Below are 12,382 nucleotides of genomic sequence, written 5' to 3'. Positions count from 1 at the left end.
CTCTCCTACCTACGAACTTGGGGCTGTTTGGCTAAAGTGAATTTGCCAATCACCGAAAAGCGAAAGCTTGGACCAAAAACCGTGGACTGTGTCTTTCTTGGCTATGCTGTCCATAGCATTGCTTATAGATTTCTTGTGGTGAAATCTGGAGTGGACGACATGAATGTTGGCACCATCTTTGAATCAAGAGATGCTACATTCTTTGAGGACATATTTCCTATGAGAGATATGCATGGCATGTCTAGTTGGGAATCTGATCCAATACACGAAACTCCTATGGAGTCTGATGACGAATCTGATGATGAGAGTTCAGATTCTGATGAAGATAACAATGAAGCTCCCACAAGGAGTAAGAGACAAAGGACTGCAAAGTCTTTTGGTAATGATTTCATTGTGTATCTTGTGGATGATACTCCCACTACCATTTCAGAAGCTCTTGCATCTCCTGATGCAGACTACTGGAAGGAAGCGGTTCAAAGCGAGATGGATTCCATCTTGGCTAATGGAACGTGGGAGTTATCTGAGCGTCCTTATGGGTGCAAACCCGTAGGATGTAAATGGGTATTTAAGAAGAAGCTTCGAGCTGATGGTACTATTGAGAAGTATAAAGCTCGACTTGTAGCCAAAGGCTATACCCAAAAGGAAGGCGAAGATTTCTTCGATACCTACTCACCTGTTGCGAGATTGACCACAATTCGAGTACTACTGTCATTGGCTGCCTCACACGGTCTTCTCGTTCATCAAATGGACGTTAAGACGGCTTTCCTAAATGGAGAGTTGGACGAGGAAATTTACATGGAACAACCTGATGGTTTTGTACTACAGGGTCAAGAAAGAAAGGTGTGTAAATTAAAGAAATCTTTGTATGGTCTCAAACAAGCACCCAAACAATGGCATGAGAAGTTCGAAAGAACTTTGACATCTGTGGGCTTTGTTGTCAATGAAGCCGACAAATGTGTGTACTACCGCCATGGTGGGGGTGAGGGAGTTGTCCTATGCTTGTATGTGGATGACATACTAATTTTTGGGACAAGTCTCAAAGTGATTGAGGAGATAAAAACCTTCTTATCTCAGTGTTTCGAGATGAAAGATCTTGGAGAAGCTGATGTTATATTGAACATCAAGCTATTGAGAGATGAGAATAATGGGATTACACTTGTGCAATCTCATTATGTTGAGAAGGTGTTGAGCAGATTTGGCTATGCTGATTGCAAATCTTCTCTCACACCTTATGATCCTAGTGTCTTGCTTCGAAAGAATGAAAAGGGAACTAGAGATCAATTAAGATACTCTCAAATCATTGGTTCACTCATGTATTTAGCTTGCGCTACGAGGCTCGATATCTCGTTTGCCGTATGCAAACTTAGCCGGTTTGTGGCCAACCCGGGAGATGATCATTGGCATGCTCTTGAGAGAGTGATGCGCTATCTAAAGGGAACCATGAGTTATGGAATTCATTATACCGGGTATCCAAGAGGACTTGAAGGGTATAGTGATTCCAATTGGATTTCGATGCTAAAATGAAAGCCACAAGTGGATATGTTTTCACTCTTGGTGGTTGCGACTGTTTCTGGAAGTCTTGCAAGCGAGACCATCTTAACAAGGTCAACTATGGAAGCGAGAACTCACGAGCATTAGATACGGCTACTCGTCGAAGCGGAATGGCTTCGTGAACTCTTGATGGACTTGCCTATGGTTGAAAAACCAATACCGGCTATCCTCATGAACTGTGATAATCAAACTGTGATTGTCAAAGTGAAAAGTTCTAAGGATAATATGAAAAGTTCCAAACATATCAAGAGAAGACTGAAGTCTGTCAGAAAACTGAAAAACTTCGGAGTAATAGCATTGGATTATGTCCAAAGTGCTAAAAATCTGGCAGATCCTTTCACAAAAGGACTATCAAGAAATATGATAGACCTTGCATCGAGGGAGATGGGTTTGAGACCCACCTGAGTTGCCGAGGGGGTAACCCAACCTATATGATCGGAAATTCCGTGAACTAGGACCCGGGAAAACAAACCGGAGTAACTGAGTTGAGATAAAATTTAATACTCCCACTCCGCTGCAGATGCAATTCTCTCATAGCTACTGTAAGGCGAGGTTGACAATGTCTTAATATGTTACGAGCGGCTCTTGATGAGCGAAGACGCCGTCCTACTGAGGCGATCTTTGAAGAACACACCTATATGAGTGACACTACTGGTCATAGTGTGGGAGATTTGGGTGAATCTCTAGTAAGCTCATGAAAGGCCGAGGAGTATGACTTATAAGCTCCACCCGAGGGGAAGGCTATGGTAGCCTAGTACCGTGCCGGCATTGAGCGAAACTTGCTGCACAAAAACTGACAATTCAAGGCATAGTCCATTGTTCAGTTGTAGTCAAGCGTAGCACCTTGCCTAAGTGGAAGTTCAACTTAACAGTCTCCACCGAAGTGCAGGTATATCAAACAGTGAATGGAACTAATGTGTCATCTGATGTGCATATGAGATCTGGTGGGGGATTGTTGAATGTAGATGGGCTGCAGCCCAGTAAGGCAGCCCATATAGTCTACAATTCCTGAAATCTCAAGGCCCATCACGTTGGCAGCTTGGGACAGCCTTGGGGGACAAAGTTTAGTCCCACATTGCTAGTTGGGAGAGAGTTGGAGTGGTATATAAGGGCTGCTGTTCTAGTCATTCCAAGTGAGTGAGAATAGAAAGAGCCCTCGCGCACTCCTCCTCCTCCGCCCGCCTCGCCTCGTCACGCACGCACGTCGCGTTTCGTGACTCGAGTTCGAGTTCGAGACACACTCAAGGAAGCCTAAACTTTTTGCTTGGTGCACCAACTGTGTTGGGTACGTGTCGACCTGCATGTGCATGTTCGCCGCGTGTCCCTGGCTTCCTACGCGTGTCAACACGGTCGGGTTGGGTCGGCTTCCCAGGCTATACAAGGAGACAGATCAGATCTAGAGAAACACAGCTCTTAGAACTCTCTAATCCATCTCTCTCGCGAAGTTCCTTTTGCTGTGCTACTCTCTAGTCTTCCCCATCCCGGCGTCCGCGTGCACAGTCGTCCGGGAGAGCAGGCTTCCGAAACTCCGTCCGTTGAGATCCTGCACCGGGAGACGGGCGATAAGGTTTTTGGGGAGCGTCTCGGCGCGACTGCTCGCTGCTGTTCGTCTTCTTCTTCGACGGTTCGGCTGCTTCATCGACAGATCCGATTACACCATGGGCGACATCAACAATACCCATGGTGGTGGTGGTGCTGCTGCTAGTGCGACCTTCCCGGTCGCGATGTATGTGATTTTCCTCTCCTACCTTGCACTGCTACTTGTTCCATGTTCAGATCTGATGCATGTGCTTAGTCTGATGTGTATGGTTAAGTATGCTTGTGCATCTGTAATGTTGATTTCGGTAATTAAACTCACACGGAAATTGCCTAATAATCTAACATATATAGGTCATGTTAAACAACCAGAAAGCTGAAACTACTCCAACAAGTCCCTCCGTTCATGGATGAATCACTGAACATCGACAGATAGCTTCAAGCCGTCGTTGCAGTCATCCCCGACGCCGCTGGAGAAGTACCACGTTCCGGACTGCCTCAGCACCACCGTATCGTCCCCGGAGCTCAGCGTCGGCAGGTAGTTCAGTGAGGTACAATCGTTGTAGTCCCCCTCGTCCATCACCACCACGGTGTGGGCGTCATCCCCGCTCACAGAATACACGAACTCTGCACATACATATTTAATTAGATTAACCAGCTCGATCATTCTAACTCCTATATCATGGCTATGCCAACGGAGAACAATACCGAGCGTGTCGCCGACTACGAACTCCTTGCCTTCTACCCAAGCGCCGTAGTCGACCCCGGTGTCCCATCCGTCGTCATCTCCGACCATGTACGCCGTCGCGGCGGAGGCAGTCGCGGGGAATAAAGCGACCACGTACAAGGCGACGACGATGGCCATGGCAGCGAGAGTTATCCTCCGAGGAGCCATTAGGCGCAACAGAGATTAGTGGCTTATTTATTACTGGGTTATTTAGCGCAGTAACGTGCTTACGATTAATGGACGCCGCGCACGTACGTATATATCGAGTGGCAGCCGGGGCATGTCGGATATGCCTGTATTCGACCAGTGGCATTTGGCTTGTTTGGAACAAGACGCGCAGCCTACGATTTCGTCTATGGCGAAATAATGAACCCTTTCGGTTTGACAAGCTCGACAAGTTCTCGATACAAACGTGCAAACGCTTTCATATGTACATCCCCGCTGTCGTCAGGATAAATAAGAAAACTACCACAAATTAAACAGAGAAAAACAATGATAAAAGATCAATGCATATTAATTTAAAACTCATGTCATCAGCATCATCACCACATAGAAGAGTGAGCACACATTTTGTATAGTATACTAGTACTATGCGAGTTTTTACCGAGTGTTAGTTCTCCACAAATATGCTATTGGTGTCCTTCAAACCTAAGAGCATCTCCACCGGCGACCCCGATAGCGGCCCCGCTAGCTATTTGGGGGTCGGGAGCGAAAATGGGCTCAAACCGCCGCCCTCCCAAATAGCGCCGGCACTTTTCCGAGCCCAATAGAAGCACCGACAACCCCGTGCCGGCCTCTTGGCCAAGGGCGCGAATCGGGCGCGCCGGCGCCTCGCGAGGCTGAAAATTTTGGGCGTGGGAGCCGCCTGTCAGCCACACATCTCCAAAATATACATCTTCTCCCCAAAACCCCGTCCCCTCCGCCGCTCATTTCTCCCGCCCGTCGCTCCATCTCCCATCAGCCTCCAACCCGAAAAACCCTCGCAGCCGCGCCATGCCACCGAAGAGAAAGGCTCCGACGAAGGCGCCGCCGAAGCCGCGCACCGACGCGCCGAAGGAGAAGCCGGTGACCATGTCGCAGGAGGAGTGGGACAAGGAGATGGAACGCCGCTCCTTCATAATGGTGGACCGCAGAAGGCGCCACATCGCCGCTATTGACGCAACGAAAGCGGCGGCAACTGCGGAAGCGTGCCTCAGCTTGGGCGGCGGCCTCAGCAACATCTCGAGCTCACCGTCGTCGCTGGGTTACTACGTTGGGTATAACGCGTACGGACCGTCGATATCGCAGACATCCCCGTCCGCTACTCCCCCGAGTACGGGGAAAGCGACATGACTGTCGACCACAACGCGCCGTTCTCGCCGGATTCAGCGGCGAGGGGCAGCGGCGCCTTTCGCTTCCCCGACCTGAACTTGTCGCCTGACCTGCGTCGCACCGAGGGCCACGTGACAGACAGCACCGGCCTTCCCTGCCACCTCTTCCTCGACGACGGCAGGAGCACCCACCAGGTGTTCGGCAGCGCGTCCGGCGTGTCCATGGGCGAGGACGAGGTGTGTTTCCTTACTTTTTATGTGTTATATGCATCGTAGACACCAGCGGCGACCGGAAGTAGGTAACTTGTTGCGTAGATTGCCGCCGGGGAGGAGATCCTCAACGGCTTCATACGCGGCCATGCCTACAAACCCCCCGTCGACGAGTATGAAGAATAGGCCGAGGAGGACGAAGTTGAGGAGGAGGTCCAGGAGGAGTGATGCGTGCAGTTAACACACGTCCGTTGGGAACCCCAAGAGGAAGGTGTGATGCGTACAGTAGCAAGTTTTCCCTCAGTAAGAAACCAAGGTTTATCGAACCAGTAGGAGCCAAGAAGCACGTTGAAGGTTGATGGCGGCGAAATGTAGTGCGGCGCAACACCAGGGATTCCGGCGCCAACGTGGAACCTGCACAACACAATCAAAGTACTTTGCCCCAACGTAACAGTGAGGTTGTCAATCTCACCGGCTTGCTGTAACAAAGGATTAATTGTATAGTGTGGAAGATGATGTTTGTTTGCGAAGAACAGTAAAGAACAATTACAGCAGATTGTATTTCAGATGTAAAGAATGGACCGGGGTCCACAGTTCACTAGTGGTGTCTCTCCCATAAGATAAATAGCATGTTGGGTGAACAAATTACAGTTGGGCAATTGACAAATAAAGAAGGCATAACAATGCACATACATATATCATGATGATTACTATGAGATTTAATCAGGGCATTACGATAAAGTACATAGACCGCTATCCAGCATGCATCTATGCCTAAAAATTCCACTTTCAGGTTATCATCCGAACCCCTTCCGGTATTAAGTTGTAAACAACAGACAATTGCATTAAGTATGGTGCGTAATGTAATCAACACAAATATCCTTAGACAAAGCATCGATGTTTTATCCCTAGTGGCAACAGCACATCCACAACCTTAGAACTTTCTGTCACTGTCCCAGATTCAATAGAGGCATGAACCCACTATCGAGCATAAATACTCCCTCTTGGAGTCACAAGTATCAACTTGGCCAGAGCCTCTACTAGCAACGGAGAGCATGCAAGAACATAAACAACATATATGATAGATTGATAATCAACTTGACATAGTATTCAATATTCATCGGATCCCAACAAACACAACATGTAGCTTTACAGATAGATGATCTTGATCATGATAGACAGCTCACAAGATCTAACATGATAGCATAATGAGGAGAAGAGCACCATCTAGCTACTGCTATGGACCCATAGTCCAGGGGTGAACTACTCACACATCGATCCGGAGGCGATCATGGCGATGAAGAGCCCTCCGGGAGATGATTCCCCTCTCCGGCAGGGTGCCAGAGGCGATCTCCTGAATCCCCCGAGATGGGATTGGCGGCGGCGGCGTCTCTGGAAGGTTTTCCGTATCGTGGCTCTCGGTACAGAGGGTTTCGCGACGAAGGCTTTAAGTAGGCGGAAGGGCGGAGTCGGAGGAGTCACGGGGGCCCCACACGCTAGGGCCGCGCGGGCCCCCCTTAGGCCACGCCGCCCTAGTGTGGTGGCGCCCCGTGGCCCCACTTCGTTTCTCCCTCGGTCTTCTGGAAGCTTCGTGGAAAAATAAGCCCCTGGGCGTTGATTTCGTCCAATTCCGAGAATATTTCCTTTGTAGGATTTCTGAAACCAAAAACAGCAGAAAACAGAGAATCGGCTCTTCGGCATCTCGTCAATAGGTTAGTGCCGGAAAATGCATAATAATGACATATAATGTGTATAAAACATGTGAGTATCATCATAAAAGTAGCATGGAACATAAGAAATTATAGATACGTTTGAGACGTATCAAGGAGCTGATCGACGCTGACACCGGCGTGACCACGACGACGATGCGCAGGCGTTCCGGCGGCACTCGTGGTCTGAGGTGGTGGTCTTTGGAGGATGAATGTCTCATCGAGGTGTGGAAGCAAGTGAGATTTTGCCCCATCACCGGCGCCAACCAAACCGGAGGCAAGTACTACAAGCGCATCCTCGATTCCTTCAACGAGAAGAAGAACTATGGTGACTACGCCACCATCAACATGAACCGGAACGAGGGCGCCCTCTCCCACCGTTGGAACATGATCAAGGCGGCGTGTAGCAAGTTCCATGGCTACTATGAGAAGATTAAGGCCCGGAAGGAGAGCGGCAAGAAGATTGTGGATTGGGTATGATCTACGCCCATCTTGTTCATAATGCATTATAGTGTATCTATTTGATGATCCATCTTGTTCCATATCTTGTTTTGCATCATGTATATGATCCAACTTGTTCCATATCTTGTTTTGCATCATGTATTGTTAGATGCTCCAAGCCCTCGACATGTACAAGCACCAACATGAGGACAAAGACTTCCCCTTCATGCATTGCTACAACAAGCTACAAGGTTGCAATAAATGAGATGACCTCCTCCACACTCTAATGAAGGACGGGGAAGATGGGCCGGTCGATCCAGCCGGCGCCTCCACCGGGCGCCCCATTGGCAACAAGAAGGCCAAGGCCTAGAGGAATGCGGCGCCGGTATTGGCAGCCATGGATGCCTCCCTCGAGAAGATGATCACCTCATTCTCGGTGGAGAACAAGGAAGCGGCGGATAGGGCCGCCGTCGTGTGGAAGGCAATCCTCGACAAGCAAGACATGAAGATCAAGTTGGAGAGGGAGAAAGTGGAGGCGGCAAAGATGGAAGCTCACGCCGCTGCCATGAAGGCCACCAACGAAGTGACGCATCTATCGTTGGCCAAGATGTCTCAAGAATCCAAGATCTTGATGGCCGACATGGAGAAGATGGACCCGTTGGCGCGGACGTGGCACGAGATGTACTGCGAGCGCATCGGCCAAGAGGTGATGGTGGCGTGAGCTGCGTCGGCGTCTCCCCCGGCACCCTCCATGTTCATGTCTCCGCCGGCACCCTCCACGTTCATCTCTCCGTAGGCATCGTTGATGTCTACGGGTGCTTCTATTCTTGTAGACAGTGTTGAGCCTACAAGAGCAGAGGTTTGTAGAACAGCAGCAAGTTTCCCTTAAGTGGATCACCCAAGGTTTATCGAACTCAGGGAGGAAGAGGTCAAAGATATCCCTCTCATGCAACCCTGCAACCACAAAGCAAGAAGTCTCTTGTGTCCCCAACACACCTATTAGGTGCACTAGTTCGGCGAAGAGATAGTGAAATACAGGTGGTATGAATGAATATGAGCAGTAGTAACGGCGCCAGAAAAGTGCTTGCTGGCGTGCAGTTGATGGTAGTATTATTGCAGGCAGTAAACAAACGATAAAAACAGTAAACAAGCAGCGATAGCAGTATTTAGGAACAAGGCCTAGGGATCATACTTTCACTAGTGGACACTGATACGTCTCCGACGTATCGATAATTTCTTATGTTCCATGCCACATTATTGATGATATCTACATGTTTTATACACATTATATGTCGTATTTATGCATTTTCCGGCACTAACCTATTAACGAGATGCCGAAGAGCCGCTTGCTCGTTTTCTGTTGTTTTTGGTTTCAGAAATCCTAGTAAAGAAATATTCTCGGAATTGGACGAAATCAACGCCCAGGGTCCTATTTTTGCACGAAGCTTCCAGAAGACCGAGGGGAAAGGAAGTGGGGCCACGAGGCGCCGCCACACTAGGGCGGCGCGGCCCAGGTCTTGGCCGCGCGGCCCTAGCGTGTGGGGCCCTCGTGTGGCCCCCCGTGTTGCCCTTCCGCCTACTTAAAGCCTTCGTCACGAAACCCTCTGTACCGAGAGCCACGATACGGAAAACCTTACTGAGACGCCGCCGCCGCCAATCCCATCTCGGGGATTCAGGAGATCGCTCTCCGGCACCCTGCCGGAGAGGGGAATCATCTCCCGGAGGACTCTTCATCGCCATGATCGCCTCCGGAGTGATGAGTGAGTAGTTCACCCCTGGACTATGGGTCCATAGCAGTAGCTAGATGGTCGTCTTCTCCTTATGTGCTTCATTGTTGGATCTTGTGAGCTGCCTAACATGATCAAGATCATCTATCCGTAATACTATATGTTGTGTTTGTCGGGATCCGATGGATAGAGAATACTATGTTATGGTGATTATCAAGTTATTACCTATGTGTTGTTTATGATCTTGCATGCTCTCCGTTATTAGTAGAGGCTCGGCCAAGTTTTTGCTCTTAACTCCAAGAGGGAGTATTTATGCTCGATAGTGGGTTCATGCCTCCATTAAATCCGGGACGGTGACGGAAAGTTCTAAGGTTGTGGATGTCTTCGTTGCCACTAGGGATAAAACATTGATGCTATGTCTAAGGATGTAGTTATTGATTACATTACGCACCATACTTAATGCAATTGTCCGTTGTTTGCAACTTAATACCTGGAAGGGGTTCGGATGATAACCTCGAAGGTGGACTTTTTAGGCATAGATGCATGCTCGGATAGCGGTCTATGTACTTTGTCGTAATGCCCAATTAAATCTCACTATATTTATCATATCATGTATGTGCATTGTTATGCCCTCTCTATTTGTCAATTGCCCGACTGTAATTTGTTCACCCAACATGCTTTTATCTTATGGGAGAGACACCTCTAGTGAACTGTGGACCCCGGTCCTATTCTTTACATCGCATACAATCTACTGCAATTGTTCTTTACTGTTTTCCGCAAACAATCATCTTCCACACAATACGGTTAATCCTTTGTTACAGCAAGCCGGTGAGATTGACAACCTCACTGTTTCGTTGGGGCAAAGTACTTTGGTTGTGTTGTGCAGGTTCCACGTTGGCGCCGGAATCCCCGGTGTTGCGCCGCATTACATTTCGCCGCCATCAACCTTCAACGTGCTTCTTGGCTCCTCCTGGTTCGATAAACCTTGGTTTCTTTCTGAGGGAAAACTTGCTACTGTCTGCATCACACCTTCCTCTTGGGGTTCCCAACGGACGTGTGTCAACTGCACGCATCAAGCTCTTTTTCTGGCGCCGTTGCCGGGGATCTGAAGAAAAGTTACACCACAGAGAATTGCCTCCCACGGCAACAACTCTTTTCTGGCGCCGTTGCCGGGGAGATCAAGACACGCTGCAAGGGGAGTCTCCACAATCCAATCTCTTTACTTTGTTTTTGTCTTGCTTTATTTTATTTACTACTTTGTTTGCTGCACTTAAACAAAACACAAAAAAATTAGTTGCTAGCTTTACTTTATTTACTGTCTTGCTTTCTATATCAAAAACACAAAAAAATTAGTTACTTGCATTTACTTTATCTAGTTTGCTTTATTTACTACTGCTAAAATGAATACTCCTGAAAACACTAAGTTGTGTGACTTCACAAACACAAATAATAATGATTTCCTATGCACACCTATTGCTCCACCCGCTACTACAAGCAGAATTCTTTGAAATTAAACCTGCTTTACTCGAATCTTGTCATGAGAGAGCAATTTTCCGGTATTAGTTCCGATGATGCTTGCTGCCCATCTTAATAATTTTGTTGAACTATGTGAAATGCAAAAGTATAAGGATGTAGATGGTGATATTATTAAATTGAAATTGTTTCCTTTCTCATTAAGAGGAAGAGCTAAAGATTGGTTGCTATCTTTGCCTAAGAATAGTATTGATTCATGGACTAAATGTAAGGATGCTTTTATTGGTAGATATTATCCTCCCGCTAAAATTATATCTTTGAGAAGTAGCATAATGAATTTCAAGCAATTAGATAATGAACATGTTGCTCAATCATGGGAGAGAATGAAATCTTTGGTAAAGAATTGCCCAACCCATGGACTGACTACTTGGATGATCATCCAAACCTTCTATGCAGGACTAAATTTTTCTTCGCGGAATTTATTGGATTCAGCTGCTGGAGGTACCTTTATGTCCATCACTTTGGGGGCGGCTACAAAGCTTCTTGATGATATGATGATAAATTACTCTGAATGGCACACGGAAAGAGCTACACAAGGTAAGAAGGTAAATTCTGTTGAAGAAACCTCCTCCTTGAGTGATAAGATTGATGTGATTATGTCTATGCTTGTGAATGGTAGATCTAATGTTGATCCTAATAATGTTCCTTTAGCTTCATTGGTTGCTCAAGAAGAAAATGTTGATGTGAATTTCATTAAAAATAATAATTTCAACAACAATGCTTATAGGAACAATTCTGGTAATAACTATAGGCCATATCCTGCTAGTGGTAATGATTATGGTAATTCTTATGGTAGATATGAGGAAAAGATGCTAGAAATTGAAAGATCCACTAAGAACTTTATGCAATCACAATATGAGCAAAATCAATTGTTTACTAAAACTATGAATGAACAATCTACCTTGTTGAAAAATATAGGAAATCAACTTGAAAACTTGAATAGGGAGATTTCGGGTTTGCAAACTAAAATTTCAAATGCCGAAACCCGAATCTCATACATGTCCGCGTCACAATCCTCTTTAATTAATAAAATGGCTGCTAAACCTGAGGATATTGATAATAAGATTACTACTACAGCAAATGCCATCCAAGTTAGAATTAATGAGAATATAAGATTAATGGCTGAATTGCGTGCTAGGTGGGATAGAGAAGAAAATGAAAAACTAGCTAAAGAGAATAATGTAGCTAAAGTTTGGACTATTACCACCACTAGTAATGTTAATGCTCCACATGTTGCTGCACCTCCTACTATCAATGGTAAAATAATTGGTGTTGGCAATGTTTCTACTCCTAATGCAAAGCGTACAAAACTGCCTGAAATTGCTAAAACTGCTGAAATTGCTTGTGATAAAACTGCTGAAATTTTTTCCAACCTTGGGGACAATGATCCCATTGCTGTAGCTCATAATGATTTAGATTTTAATGATTGTCACATCTCTGAAGTTATAAAGTTCTTACAAAAACTTGCTAAGAGTCCTAATGCTAGTGCTATAAATTTGGCCTTTACAAAACATATTACAAATGCTCTCATAAAAGCTAGAGAAGAGAAACTAAAACTTGAAACCTCTATTCCTAGGAAGTTAGAAGATGGTTGGAAGCCCATCATTAAAATGAGGGTCAATGATTTTGATTGTAATG

This window comes from Lolium rigidum, chromosome 2 (assembly GCF_022539505.1).
Source record: "Lolium rigidum isolate FL_2022 chromosome 2, APGP_CSIRO_Lrig_0.1, whole genome shotgun sequence".
Classification (NCBI taxonomy): Eukaryota; Viridiplantae; Streptophyta; class Magnoliopsida; order Poales; family Poaceae; genus Lolium; species Lolium rigidum.
This window is presented reverse-complemented; position numbering follows the sequence as displayed.